The 14,348-nt window shown below is 41.1% G+C and overlaps 1 long non-coding RNA gene across 1 annotated transcript; it reads left to right on the top strand.

Annotated features, from left to right (window-relative positions):
• The first annotated feature begins 2,083 nt into the window (after window positions 1-2,083).
• LOC130989114 (uncharacterized) lies at window positions 2,084-3,548 on the top strand. The gene is made up of 3 exons (XR_009090474.1): window positions 2,084-2,681; window positions 2,848-3,157; window positions 3,200-3,548. It is a non-coding gene; the product is annotated as an uncharacterized LOC130989114 (long non-coding RNA).
• The last annotated feature ends 10,800 nt before the right edge of the window (window positions 3,549-14,348 follow it).

Here is a 14,348-nt window from a genome sequence, read left to right on the forward strand (position 1 = left end):
GCCTTTTAAATTAATTCAAATTTATAGCTTACTCTTTTGAATCAAATCATTTTATTTGTTATTTCTATGGTTTATATCTTTGTAATTGTTTTTTTTTTTTACAAATATTATTATTAGTAAGTGAAGATGAAACATTAGATATCTTGTACAAAAATAATTCACATATTGACTAACTAAATGAATTTTGATTTAAATTACTATTTTCTCAAAACCCACTAAAAAAACTATTTTCTCAACACACATATTCTTATTTGCAATTATAATCCATCATTTCAAAAATACTCCCTATATTCCTTATTACACAAATTTCATATTTTTTCAATTATCTTTATATTTTTTTAAATTACATCTTAAACAAATACTTAATATTTTACTACTTAAACAAATATTAAGTAAATACTTAATATTAAGTAAACAAATACATAATAATTTACTTAATTAATAAGTAAAATACTTAATATTTTACTTAAACAAATATTAAGTAAAAATATTTAATTCGTATATATATATATATATATATATATATATATTATGTATATATATATATATATTATAATGGTTTATTTTCTTAAAGGAGAATTAATAATAGAAGAATAAAATATAAATGCGATTATATTAGAAAAGGAAAAGAAGAAAAAAGAACCTAAAAAGAAACCCTTGAGAGCACAGGAGAAGCTGACTAAGGGCCGAGCCTAGTTAAAACCTTTTCACGGAAAACCCTGTGGGAAAAACCGTGAAAAGGAAAAAGAGTACCCGTCTAAAAACAAAAGGGAAAAAGGGGAAGAGCAGAAGGGAAAGTTTCCGGAACTCCGGCCTAACCATCGTCCTCAAACTATCCCGGCTCTCACCCAACGAAACCAAAAACACGGCCGGATAGACGCCGTCGCCAAAAGAAAAAACGAAACCAAACAGAAACTAAAGAGAACAACACGGCCGGTTAAACGCCGTCACCGTGAGTTCTCAACAACGTCCAAACCCAAAAACCACATAAAAATAACTACACGGCCGGTTATACGCCGTCGCCGGTAGTACCCCATGAACCATAAGCTCCCCAAGGTCACGAGCAGCTGAAGAAAACAACCGCTGAGCCTCCCAATCCAGACGGTATTCCGAACACCAAGTGCTCGAAGAAAAGGCTGACCCAACACAGACCTGCGTACCAACTGTTCGACCAAAGTACTGAGATGACCAGCGCCTTCATTACAATTCCCACGCAGCATATTTCCAGTCCACATCCTCGCTGCAATCACATACAACTCACCCACGCAAAAACGCAGCTGCTCAGCTTATCTCCTCGCAGCACTCCTGCTGCCAAAAGAGATCTCCTTCCCATTCACGAGCAGCATAAAATAAATACAGCCCAATACATCCCAATTAAATACATTACAATAAATTCAGCCCAATTAAATTATTACAGCCCAATAAATAAAATAAAATACAGCCCATCTACACTTTTCTACCCTAAAATACAGCTTAAATACTCATCACCTCTAATTTTAGGGTTCAGCGCCGCTTTTCACTTTCATTTCTTCTCCTAGTCTAAACCTCCACTTTCTTCCACCTTTCGTCGCTGCCGGCGAGAAGCTCAGCCGTGCTCTCCTCGTCTTCTCTCTCCCTCTGCCGACTTTCTTCCACCTTTCGCCGCTGCCGGCAATAAGCTCAACCCTGCTCTCTATCGCCTTCTCTGTCTTTCTGCCTATCTCTCCCTCTGCCTCATCCTCTGCCGGCGAAAAACATGCAACCATATCACGGCAAAGCCGCCGTCCAAAAGTATTAGATCCCTAAACCGCCAACTCCACCCTCATATCTAGCCGACGCTCCATGCGGTGTCACCTCTCTTCTCGACGACGATAAATCGGCCGCTGCCTCCCACTGGACAGCTCGTATCCAGCCGCCGCCGTGCGGGTTTCAAACTACGGCGTCGCCCAAGCCCTAGCCTCCAGATCTCGGCCTCCTCCCTCGTCTGCATCTTTAATTCTAGCGATCTCCATGTTTAATTTTGAAATTTTTTCTTGCAGATTAGTTTTCTTTTTTATACTTTGTAAGATCTATTTTTTTTCGTTTGTTAATTTTTCGTTCTTTTATTTTTTTCGTATTATTAGTTTCTCATTTTTCAAATTTTCATTTTGATAGATCTCTGATGATAGATCTCTGAATATCTACACATGAAACTGGTACTTGTTGATTTTTAGATATCTGCTTTGTCTTGCTTTTCATTTTCATTTTGGTAGATCTCTGAATATCTACAAATGCATTTTTGCTCCATTTTTCGCAGATTTGATTTCAGCACTATTTTTTGGCATCTGATTTTAGTAGATCTATGAACATCTTTGCTCTTGTTCGTAGTCTGTTTTTCGCATTTGATTTTTGTAGATCTATGAACATCTTTATTTTCTTTCGCATGTAGATCTATGAACATCCACACAAATTCATTATCTTTCGCAATGTTTGCTACTGAAATACATCTTTATTGATTTATACCACTTTTTCAACTTCCTAAGCCTGCAGAGTAAACTTTCTTGTGTAAACACAATTGATATGGGTTACATTTGCTTTGTTTGATATCTTTATTTTGTTGTAGGTGCTGCTTGTATGAATATGCTTTCTCTCCAAAGCCTTTGGGTGAAGTCAAATCCACTACCACTGTTGGTCTCAATCAAGCACTCATTCTCTTGATAAAGGTATCATCAATATCTAACAACAATTTAGATCATACTACTTCTTACGGTAAAATGATTTTTGCACAAATAGGATAGATAATGTTATCATATTTCAACATATATAATTTCTCTTACAAAAATGATAATATAAATTTTCTATGCTAACTTTTACTTGTGCCTTTTGCAGATCTGAATGGTAATACTTCCACTGAAAGATTCAGTCTTAATCTTCTGCGGTCTTGATCTGCTGCAAAAATTCAGAAATATTAGCTACAGTTTTAGACTTTGTGTGCAAAGTAGAAAAAAGTGTATAAATTTGTATCTTAGTTGTAATTGAAACTAATAATAAACAGCAAAAAAACTAAACAGAATAAAAAGAGAAATACCAACAGTAAATTTAAAATAGCATAAAGAAGCAATAAAGAAACCAAGATTATAGATAAAGAAACCAAAATTTAAAATAGCATAAAGAAGCAATAAAGAAACCAAGATTAGAGGTAAAGAAACCAAGATTAGAGATAAAGAAACCAAGATTAGAGAGAGAAAGATTGCAAGCTGAAAATGTCAGCTGAAATAATCTGAGTCCCTATTTATAGGAAGAAGCTCTCATTTATCAGCATTAAATTTGGGCTCCAAAAATTTGAAATTTGAATTTGGGCTGCACTTTTTGGAGCCAAAACAAACAAATTTCTGCAAGGCCCATCAGGCAATAAACAGCAACATTATACAGTGGATAAAAACATGCCTGCTTTGGCGGGAAATTTTTTTGGCAAAACTTGTGCTTTAATATAAGTATAGATTTCTTCTATTTTATTTTTCTACTTTCTTTTAAAAAAGGAAAACAATTATCATTTTCTATGGGTGAGCGTGAGATTAAGCATTTCCTGGTGTCATAATTGACACAATATTGCGACACAAGTTTGATTATGTTGTTACAGTATTCATCGATTTTATATCAATTAATATTAAAAAAATAAGATGTTGTAATAGAGGTCTTATCTAGACATACATGTTATATGTCGTCAGAGGCGTGTAGCCATATTTTTTTGTAGTGAAGTGGCCGTTCTCCCGAAACTGCCAGAACTTGATTTCCTGTGAAAATCTGACTCCACACATTTCTGGCCCTCTCTGCTCTCTAAAACCCTAATTAATTAGTGTGTCTGTCTGTTTTAGGGTTTCAAAATAGATCCCATATTTATACTAGTTTTTAAAGAGTTCTAGTTCTAATAGGAAACAAAAATAATACTAATAATAATAATAATAATAGTCTAGATAAAATTAATGGTGCATATCTATATGTATCATGTAATTATTTTAAAAAAAATAAGCTATACAAGAAAATACTATTAATTAAACTTATAAAATGAATCTAAATTATCGGGGTGTTACATTATCCCTCGTATTAGGTTCAATTTTAGATCTCTTTTCGCACACGAACTCGTATCGAGACAAAATTTAACTCTTCTTCATATCATTCAACTAAATTCTGACTTTATTTTTGTCCACTTATTAATCAATTTGAGCATAAAATCTTGAGACAATAAAATTAGTAAATAAGCTCCAATCAATCAACACTTGCGTGAACTCGACTAAAATATAAATCAATAGCACACCTGAACACCCAAAAAATCATCAAAATATATGACCAAACAACCCTCCCACACTTAGTCTTTTGTTTGTCCTTAAGCAAAATCCACAAAAATCAAATGAAACGCTCACAAGAATTCTTCAACCAATTAATTAAACAACAAACCAATCTTAGTTTTTCCCACAATGCATATTTCCAATAGGCATACATCAATCAAGAATTTAAATTGCGATACTATTATGATACAAATTTATAGGGCTGGTAATCGGTCCGGTTCGGTTATAACTGAACCAATTTACCGGTTAACCGGAACCGATTAAGGGCCTAAGTGATAACCGAAAACCGAACCAATTTATGGTTTGGTTAACCGATTAACCGATTAATTCAATTATTTTCAATTTTCGCCCAGATGAAAGGAGAATCATTTTGAGGCACACAAGTTTTTGTAAGAAAACAACATAATTCTATTAAATTCATAGGAGAGGGAATAGGCCTTGAGCATAATTGGAAATGAACATCTTGCGACCCATTTAAAAGATAAAAAAAGCTACATATATTTGGTAATAAAGGTTCTAAGTCAAAATGTTTTGTTATGTTGGTCGACTAATGGCAATTATATTTTTTATTCTTTTCTCGTCGTCATCCCTAAATTCCATGCTATGATTATATTATATGTTACAACTGGAAGACGCTGGAATGAAGAAAGAAACAAACGAAATTATGAAAGGCGTTCTTTCAAATTGTAATCTAATACAACTTAGTATATGTAGAAATTTTTTAATTAATAAACCGGTTAATCCGGTTTAACTGGTTCGATTACCGGTTAAACCGATTAACACCGAAAGCAATAACCGATAATCGAACTGAATCGAAAAAAATTGGTTATCGGTTAACCGATAATCGGTTTTTTCGGTTCAGTTACGGTTATAACCAGATAACCGAAATCGGTTTACCAGCCCTACAAATTTATCTGATCATACCCAATTCTCTGGTAGAGGTGAGTTCCCTAATATGATCTCATTTATGAAGGGGGTCTTTTCCATCACTTCCGAATAGATAGACCAGATTCGTGAGACAAAGTCTTTTGGAGTTCATCGCACCGGGTAAATGGAACTAGAGGAGTAGAGGCCCAAAACTATCGAAGACATTCGATTGAACAAGTTGCCCTAATTACAACAAGCTCAAATAAGGAGATAAGATCATAGACACCACAATGACAACACTCCCTCTAGCATTTACCGAAAAAATCACATCACAATTTCTCACATAAGTGTTGCAAGAAAACCCTTAACCAACACACCAACAAGAGACATGCAACAGACAGAAAATAGGAACAACATCCAACAACACAATAAGAAAATCAATCATGTGAGCTAACTTCATAAGATAATCACAAAAAATGCTCAATTCCAAACATCAAACCAATGCAAGGGGACCATTCCTGATGCAGTTCAGAGCAGAGCACAGGATGCAGAGCAGAGCCGAGTTTCAGAGGCTGCACAGAGTGAAGATCCGGTACACGTGCCCGTTGGTCCGGTGACGAGAGCTAGAGCCAAGACGTTCAAGGCTAATTTAATGGCGTTGGTGGAAGAAATCTGGAGGCAAGAGCTGAAAAGACCAATTGGAGAAGGACCGACAGATCAGAGCTCAAAGGTAGTAAACCTTATTGCTTACAGACCAGAGTCGCACAGCAGAGCCGAACCGCCAGAGCAGACTCGATTCCTCTGCGCCTTGTTAAAGCAGCGAAATCGTTTCACCCGAGAAGACGCGATTCCTCTGGCTTTGCCAGAGCAGCGGAATCGTTCCGCCCGAGAAGACGCGATTCCTCTGGCTTTTGCCAGAGCAACGGAATCGTCCCGCCCGAGAAGACTCAATCCTTCTGGCCTCGCCAGAGCAGCGGAATCGTTCCACCCGAGAAGAATCGACTGTGCAGGGAATTCACGTCGAGTCTGCCCGAGCAGAGAATTCACGTCGAGTCTGCCCGAGCAGAGAATTCAAGTGGAGTCTGCCCGAGCAGAGAAATCAAGTGGAGCCTGCCCGAGCAGAGAATTCAAGTGGAGTCTGACCAAGCAGATTCAACCCGCCAGAGAAGACTTGATTCCTCTGGCTTTGCCAGAGCAGACTTGATTCCTCTGCGTCTTCCAGAGGATTTCTCGCTAGGGTTTCTTTTGACTTGCTGAACAAGTTCCGTTATTTCTTTAATTTCTGTTTATTTCCTTTTTACGTAGGGTTTCCCGTTCCCTATAAATATGGCTGTTATGTGTTGGACAAAGGTAGACAATTTTGATAATATAATAGTGAGTTTAATTCTCTCTCAAGTTTCGAATTCTTCTTGATAAACAAGGATTCAACCTATCGATGAGTCGACGAGTTCGTCATCCCTCGCCGTGTGTCATTCAGCGTCTCCGAGTTCCTGCGTCAAATGCACGTTGGGGTTTAGGGAATTATTCGCCTAGATCATTTCGTGGTTTAGATTCAGGGGTTTTGAGGCATTCCATCCTTTATCTGTAATTTCAATTTGTTCCGTTCAATTTCAGTCTTTCGCGTACAAATCAAATAGATCGGTGATTTCTATTTCTTTACGTTATTGTTTGTGATTTCTGGTGAAACTCCATAATTCCCGGCAAGATCATATCATCTGGTATCAGTTTCCGAGTTTCGTAAGGGTTACGCTATCTATCATACAAAAAAAAGCAAAAATAAAATAAAAAATAGAGAACAATCAAAACGATCTGTCGAAAACAAAAAGAAGAAAGCAGTATGCATTAAATTTGTGTTTGCCCATATCGGATTTTCTTGTCTCTTACCCCGTTGTGTTTTCCTTACTTCTTTGGGTTCAATCGCTAGTTGTGGTATTTGTTTTTCTGCGTAGCACTGATTTTTGGATTCCAGTCTGCGTTTAGGCGTCTATCTTTTCTTTGTCGAGTCCTATCTTATCTGTGTATTTGCTGTGGTTCTTGTGAGGCGTGACATCGAGTGCTCTCGTCGAGTGCGCTTGTTGATCTCGTTGTGCCGTTGGTTTGTGAATCCCATTGGTAGATTGAGGGAATTTGTTTCTTTGACAGAGAATTTGAGCGAAAAAAGGCAAGAGTGGTGAGATTAGTAGAGGGTAAAAGCCTTGAATTGTGTGGATACACGAGAGCTGAGTGATTTCATCTTGAGTGATACACGAGTGTTGGTGAGGTGGTGAGGTCCTTTCATTTTTGTTGTTTCACTAACGTTTCTTATTTTCTGTCCGTGTTGTTATGTCTAAGCAAGCTGAACAGGGTATAGACTTGAGCGATAGCCCTGTTATGGATCCACAGTTCAAACTAGTGATGGAGGCTCTTCGCTCCGAGTTTGGCAGGATGCTACATTCCGAACTCGAGGGCGTGTACGACAAGATTGAATTGCTGGAACAGTCCCATTCTCGAGAATCTAATTTCACACGCGGAGGCAGACGCGGGCGAGGAGCATGTCGATGATACCAGATTTGAGGATGAGGACGACGATGGAAGAGCGTGGCAGGACAATAATCTGGGCAACATCAAGATGAACATTCCTCCCTTCCAAGGGAAGAATGATCCCGAATTATTTCTTGATTGGGAGAGAAAGGTGGAGCTTATGTTCGATTGCCACACCTATTCAGAGCTCAAGAAGGTGAAGTTGGCGGCGATTGAGTTCTCCGATTATGCACTTGTTTGGTGGGATCAGCTGGTGACGAGTAGGAGAAGAAACAATGAGCCCCCGATTCAAATTTGGCAGGAGATGAAGGCCGTGATGCGAAAACGTTTTGTGCCGACTCATTACTACCGCGAGCTTTTCAACAAGTTGCAGACCTTGAGGCAGGGCAGTCAGAGTGTGTATGAGTATTATAAGGAGATGGAGGTTGCCATGATTCGAGCCAATGTGGTGGAGGAGCTGATGAGCCCAGGTTTGTGCTCTGTTTTTGTGTTTGTTTTAAGTCTAGAACGAGTCTTTTTCCGTGTGTTTGTGTGGTTTGGTCGCCTGGGAGGGCATAGTTCAATGGCAGGAACCAACTTGCGGGGAAGAAGCCAAAGTGCTAGAGAAATGGAGTATCAGAGGATTCAAAGGGCCAGAATAGAGAAGCGCCAGCGGAGTCAGCTTTACCAGAGGAATCAAAGGGCCAGAGGAGTCACAAAAGCCAGAGCGGAGACGATTCCTCTGGAAGCCAGCGGGGAAGTCATTCCTCTGACCACCAGCGAGGAAGCAATTCCTCTGGACGCCAGAGCAGCCAAGTCAGCTGAGCAGAAGAATCCTCAGAACATTCCAGGGGTCGGAAGCACTGCCACCTCTCGTGAAAGAGGTATGCGCCAGAAGCAAAGGGATTGTGGAAGCAGGATTTTCCCTTATGTCCATAAGTACCGCACGAGAGCTGGCAGGCGAGAGAAAGAATGAAGGAAAGAGAAGACAGAGGTGCAACAGACGAGCGAGGAAGAAGTGCAAGTGGGAGTCCGAGAAAGGCGGAAGGCGGTAGCTATCCAAAAGAGACCGATAAGGCCAAATCACAGCCTTATCCAAAAGGAAATATATCTTCATGAAGATTAGGTCTGAAAAAGGATACGCATCTCCATGCTTGCATGGATCCGGCCGCAAGTCATGGGCTGGGCCTTCAAACCCTAATGACTCCTATAAATACCCGAAGAGCTTCACAAGCCAAGGGTGCTGAATTTCTATCTTGTTGTGCTTCATTTTGAGAGTAAAAGCTAGCCCAGGCTGCGGGGCAATTTCTAGTACTTTGCATTTTATGTTTTGCACGGCACTTTCGGCCGTAGGTACTTTCATTTTCATTTAAGTCATTTCAATTCCAGTTATGTTTTCTTTTATATGTTTTGCTTGTGTTATTTACGTTATGGTTGGCTAAGTTTATATTCTGATTTGGGGTAAGATGATCTAAGCATGAATGAATAAACTCGAGAGGTCTAATTTGGGCATAATAACTATATGATCATATTCCCGATACACTAGGTTTGATTCCAAAAAGGGTGTAACAACTTGGTTAATTAATTGATCACTAGTTAACTAGGGAGTTCTAGCCACAAGTAATACTTTGGGTAAAAGGCGAGTTGCCATCGACCTCCAAAATAGTACAACTGGTGTTGGAGTCGTGACTGCTGTAAAATATCGGCGTAAGAGTCAAGTGGGTCTATTTAGTTCTTAAAGCATTCTGGGCAAAGCACAACTAGCGATAGGCCATCGCAGAGAGCGTGGATGTTGTCCGGGGTAGTTGATTTCCGTTAGCTGACCCTTCTAAGGAATCTTAAACTGAAAGGATAGATTGGGCAGGGGGTTTGTTGTGTGCGTGACGAGTGACAATAGGGACACAACCATTCTTATGCCTATAACCACTGGTATGTGAATATAGTGACTAATCTTTGCACCAATGATCGAGTGTCAATTCATGTTTAGTGATTCGAACCCAAGTCAGAATTGTTTTGTTATTTGATTTATCTCTTTTGTTATTTCAGTTTAGATTGGATATCCGTTCTGCCCATAACCACGTTTTGGTCAGAACACCGAGGAAAACAAAACCTTTTTAGTGACACCCTTGCAGGAGAAGTTACTGCTCAGTTCCCTGTGGATTGGACTCTGGACTTATCGCTAGCTAATCTAGTTGTGGGCACAAGATTATTTTATTTGCACAATGCTCAAACGACAGCTTCGTCAGGAGCGAGAGGCGACCATGGCCAGATTCTTGGCTGGATTGCATTGGGATATTCGTGATAAGGTGGAGTTGCAGCACTACGTTGAGTTGGAGGACATGGTCCACATGGCCATCAAGATCGAGACTCAACTTCAGCGGAGGGGCAACACCAGCAACAACCAGCGCCAGAGTCAGGGCAAGTGGTGGTCTTCGCAACCCGTTGTTAGCGGTTCTTCGTCCAGAGGGACTCCCTGGCAGAAGGACGCCCTGCCGAGAGAGGAGAAGAAGCAGTTCGTTCGGTCCCGCCCTGAGGGATCAGGTGCAGCGAATCAGGGCAGTCTGGCCGTTGCCAATGGTCGAAATTGAGATAAGAAGTGTTTCAAGTGCCAAGGCTTCGGGCATATTATGAGTGACCGCCCGAACAGGAGAATCATGATCATGCGCGATGACGGCGAAGTTGTGACGGATGGGGATGACACCGATCCTGATATGCCGAAATTGGAGGATGCCGATGATGCCGCTGATGAGGAGGAGTGTGAGGAGATTTTCGCACCCAATGGACAACTTTTTGTAGCTAGGAGAGCCTTGAGTGTCCAAACTCCACCCCCGGAGCGCGAGCAGAGGGAGAATCTTTTTCACACGAGATGTCTTGTTCAAGACAAGGTATGTAGTGTGATCATTGATGGTGGGAGTTGCACGAATGTGGCTAGTAGAGCCATGGTTGAGAGATAAGGGCTGACCACGGAGAAGCATTCCAAACCATATCGCTTGCAGTGGCTAAATGAGACAGGCATCATCAGACTGACAAAGCAAGTGAAGATTCCGTTTCGCATTGGGACGTATGAGGACGCGGTGGTGTGTGATGTGATCCCTATGCAAGCGAGCCACATTCTGTTGGGGCGACCATGGCAATTTGATCGCCGTGCAATTCATGATGGTTTCACCAACAAATACTCATTTACCTACAAGCAGAAAAAGGTGTCGCTTGTTCCTCTTACTCCTACACAAGTTTATGAGGATCAAGTGCAATTGCAACGGGAGGCGGACAACCTAAAGTCCAAGGAGCAGCCCATGGAGAAGAAGGAGCAGGGGCTGAATCATAAGTCCTTTCTTGCTAAGGCTAGTGATTTGAAGTGGTGTGTTCAGGAGGAGAAGCCGATTTTGCTGTTGCGATATCAGGAGACTTTGTTTATGACTAACGATATCTCTTCTCTACTTCCTTCAATTCGTACTGTGTTGCAGGAGTTTGTTGATGTGTTCCCCGACGATACACCTACCGGTTTACCACCACTTCGAGGGATTGAGCATCAGATTGACTTTGTGCCCGGAGGTACTCTGCCGAACAGACCAGCCTACCGCACCAACCCGGAGGAGACGAAGGAGTTGGAGAGGCAAATTGGCGAGTTGTTGGCCAAAGGGCATGTGAGGGAAAGCCTGAGCCCTTGTGCGGTACCAGTTCTCCTTGTACCAAAGAAGGACTTGTCGTGGAGGATGTGCTGTGATTGCCGAGCTATCAATAACATCACGGTAAAATATCGCCATCCCATTCCTCGTTTAGATGATAAGCTCGATGAGTTACATGGTTCTTGTGTCTTTTCCAAGATCGATTTGCGTAGTGGATATCATCAGATTAGGATTAAGGTAGGTGATGAGTGGAAAACTGCTTTTAAGACAAAACTTGGGTTGTATGAGTGGTTAGTTATGCCTTTTGGTTTGACTAATGCGCCTAGTACTTTCATGCGTCTTATGAATCATGTTTTGCATGCTTTCATTGGCAGATTTGTGGTTGTTTACTTTGATGATATCCTCATTTATAGCCAGCATTTTGATGAGCATGTTGATCATTTGAGGTCTGTTATGGACGTACTTCGAAAGGAAAAGTTGTTTGCTAACCTTAAGAAGTGCATTTTTGCTACGGACAAGCTCGTGTTTCTTGGTTTTGTTGTTAGTGCACAGGGTGTACAGGAGAAGACGATAATTATTTATTGCATAATTCAGTAATAAAACCCAGTGGTTATCTAGGTTGATAACAGGCTTATCCGCTTATGTTTTTGAATTATATTTATATTATTGGAAGCAGAGTTATTGCGTTAGAAACCACGATAACAATTATTGAGATAGTCAATAACTTTTATTTCAGATTCATAACTGACTTAGCAAAGTCATGTTATTTAATAGAAATATTATTTCTATTATTATTATTTATAACTACTATTATTATTCTTACTTGAGTCGTGGTTTTATTTCGACTTGTGAAGCAAATTAAATTTGCGGATTTAATTTAGATGCTAGTCAAAGAATTAAATCTACAGATTTAATTTAGATTTATTCTAGCAGACCTAGAAATCAGATATCAAGCAGATACACGCATTACATATTACAGATTTAGAATTTTTTTTAAAACACAAAGGATTTTATTCCAATTATCCACCACATCCCATTTTACAACATATTTTCTATAAACACCAACAATATTTTTGTCCTATTCCTACTCCTACTCTACACTATCCTACTATATCAAAAGAAGGTAACAAAAAAAAGGGAGACGTGTGGGTGTGTGCAAGGCATTTGCTGAAACAACACCCTCCTCTTTCCCCTATGCCAGCCGCCCCACCCCTCCAATCCTCTTCTCCCTACCCATGCACCTATTACCTAGCAAGCTCAAGTTGCAGCCAATAACCTCTTCCTTGTTAGTCTCATTTCAGCAAGCCAACACTTCATTCTCACTCTCATTCTTAGCAAGGAAACCACCGAAGAGCAGGAGATCTTCATTCACTACTCTGCCAGCAAACTTGTAAGCTTTGGCTTCACCTTTCTCCACCTCCTGCCATGATCTTTCACCTACAGTGATTGAAGAAACAACAATAGTTAATCTATTTCAGCCATTCCAGCTCAGTGATACCTCAACAATCAAGAAGCAAGAGGGAGCATTCGTTCACTCTCCGGCATAAACTTTCAAGTTATTACAGATTCCAGTTCACTTAATTCAACAGCATACAACCAAGAAAACGTTTTCATGGTAATTACTCAGCCCCATACTATATTCCATCACACATTTTCTGCATCCAAGCATGATAGACAAACAAAACCAATACATTATGTGAGAATGAACATAGCAGCATGAAGAACCAGCAACATATAACCTTTCACAGACTTTGACCTCCCATAGCTTTACCATCTCACAGCTAATAAACCATGTACATAAGATACCTCAGACGATTCATACGCAGTAGTTGTAAAGTGAGAGTAAAGAACTTAGCTTTTAGAAAGGAGGGGCGCTGCCCTGCTTAGTCAAGCCGAGAGATGACGTCGGGGCGGCGACTCGCGGGGGGGCAGCAGCGTCAAGTGGTGAAAGGCAGACGACTCCCGACCTCGGTAATGGCCCTCGCCGATTCTGGAATAGCAGCATTCGGCGGCGTACCCTTCGCCCGAATCCAGCAGCAGCAGCGTGGCGTGGCTCGAACCGTCGACCCTGGAGAAAACAGCAACGGCGGGCTTTCCCCTACTAGCCGGAAACCGCGGAGCAGCAACGGCGGAGACGATATCAGACTGAGGAAATTATGCTTCCTCCCTTCATTCTTTATTTTGAAAGGAAGGTAGTGAGATGAAGATGGGGCAGCCGAGGATCGGCGCCCTCGGCGGCCTGACGACCAGCGGACGCCGCTACGGGTGCAGCGGCGCGGCGAATCTCGTCGGCCTTCCAGTTGCAGCGGCGGCGGCAGCGGCACCTCAAGAAGGGAAAAATTAGGGCTCGCTCAAGCTTCGATGGAAATTGAGAGCGAATAAGGCAGAGATGGACGTGAGGGAGGAGGTTCGACCGCCGTTCACCGGAATTCAGGAGCGGCGACGGCGATTCCTGATTTTGGGAGAGCTAGGGCTCGATTTGGAAGGGGGAATAGGGCTTCCATTGTTTCTGCTGATTTGAGAGAGAGAGGAGAGTGTGACGGCAAGAGGCGCCGCCCTCGGCCAGGCACGGCCGCGCCGGGAGCCGCGGCGGCGGACGCTTCGGCTGAAGGCGGGTCGAGGGAGAGAGAGAGAGGACCGAGGAAGAGGAGGGGGCGTCTGTTTTGAGAAGAGAGAGACCGAGTGGGAGAGATAAGAAAGGGTTGGGCCATATCTTGGGCCTTTACCTTTTAATAGATTGGGCTTGTGTTTAAATGGTTCTGGGCCTCCTCCTTAATTATTTTATTGGGCCAATTGTATTTGATTTTTTTGAGCCCAACTATTTTATTCAGTAATTGGGCTACCATTTTAATCCAGTTGAGCCAAATTCACTCTAATTAATTTAGTTGCTCCTAATTGGTTCATTATGGACTAATTATTCTTTTAATTATAGAGCCCAAATTTAATTATTTTTCTTGGGCTCCAAATTTATATATGAATTGTGATTATTTATTTTAATTCAAGCCCACTCTTAATTAATTATTAGGCTGTATTATGTTGAGCCTTTTAATTA

The sequence above is a fragment of the Salvia miltiorrhiza genome, chromosome 6, assembly GCF_028751815.1.
Source record: "Salvia miltiorrhiza cultivar Shanhuang (shh) chromosome 6, IMPLAD_Smil_shh, whole genome shotgun sequence".
NCBI lineage: Eukaryota > Viridiplantae > Streptophyta > Magnoliopsida > Lamiales > Lamiaceae > Salvia > Salvia miltiorrhiza.